Below are 1,363 nucleotides of genomic sequence, written 5' to 3'. Positions count from 1 at the left end.
GCGCGAGCAAGTACTATTGTCCCAATAATTGGGCCTGCCACCCGCGGGCGGGCAGCACGAGTCGGGTGAGTCGCGCGAAAATTGGCAATCCGGTCGCGGCCCGCCAACGTTTCACGCGAGGCTACTGATGCGAAGTAGCCGTTACCGACGGTAACGGTTCAAAGACGATACGCGAATAATATAATACAAACCGCCATGCAATGTGCAACCTTATAAACTAACGCATGCGACTTATCTACAATCAAGGTGTATGTACACTATTTACATGTGAGCTCCAACCAGTTATTATCTGAAACGACGACAGCGTAACTATATTATTAATCACTATAAATATGATGTCAATACGCGGCCGGAAAATTATTTCTTTTCATTACTGCTTATGTTTAAACCATGGCGGAAACTGGAAGATCTTAAAAATGGATGTGATATTTATGCAGAATCATTTCACAAGGAAAAGTTAGATCTTCAGAAAGCATTGTATTATCGTGAAAAATTAGAGGAATTGCAAAAAGCATTTAAAACTGCGAAGAAATTGGTTCAGCAACGTTTAGATGATTTAGAAAAACAGCACGAGTCTCAAGATGATCCTGATAATCCAATAGGTGTTCAAAATATTGAGGCTGGTGAAGCGATGCAAGATTTTAAGGATCTTAATGAAAAATTAGTTCAGGAAATTGATGTATTTGAAATGATTTCAAATCTGAACGCAGATCAAAGAAGAATATTTGACGATGTGATTAACACCGTAACATCGCCGGATAATAAACAATTACTATCATACGTTAGTGGAAAAGGAGGTACTGGCAAAAGTTTCTTAATTAAAACAATTAAATGCTGGATAAAACAAAATCTCAACAAGGATACAGTTGTAGCAGCACCTACTGGTATAGCAGCGTTCAATATCGATGGTTTGACCACTTACAGAGTGTGGCAGTTACCCGTTACACATGGTGATACTCCCAAGTATACACAATTATTTGATCACGTTTTGAAAGTTTTACGGGCAGATCTGAAAGATGTTATTTTTATTATAATCGATGAAGTGTCAATGGTATTTAATTTAAATTTAGCGTATATACATTTACGACTATCTGAAATATTCAATACCACTGAAGATGGTTGGTTTGGTCAAAAGCATATTCTTTTATTTGGAGATCTGCTTCAATTACCTCCTGTACGTGAAAATTTTGTTTTGTTCGATTATCAAAGAAAAAAATTGATAAATATATTGGCTCTATAGCGTCTACAAATTTGTGGAAAAATTTTAAATATGACGAATTAACGATCAATATGCGCCCGCAAGGAGATGAATCTTATCGTGAATTACTCGAGAATTCGTATTGGTTTATTGACAAAATCTGAT

General features: G+C 36.7%; 1 pseudogene; it reads left to right on the top strand.

Annotated features, from left to right (window-relative positions):
* Positions 1-437: 437 nt before the first annotated feature.
* LOC112458585 overlaps positions 438-1,363 on the top strand; it is a 1,437-nt pseudogene continuing 511 nt past the window's right edge.

The sequence above is a fragment of the Temnothorax curvispinosus genome, unplaced genomic scaffold (assembly GCF_003070985.1).
Source record: "Temnothorax curvispinosus isolate PA1 unplaced genomic scaffold, ASM307098v1 QBEX01000846.1, whole genome shotgun sequence".
Taxonomy (NCBI): domain Eukaryota; kingdom Metazoa; phylum Arthropoda; class Insecta; order Hymenoptera; family Formicidae; genus Temnothorax; species Temnothorax curvispinosus.
This window is presented reverse-complemented; position numbering and strand designations above follow the sequence as displayed.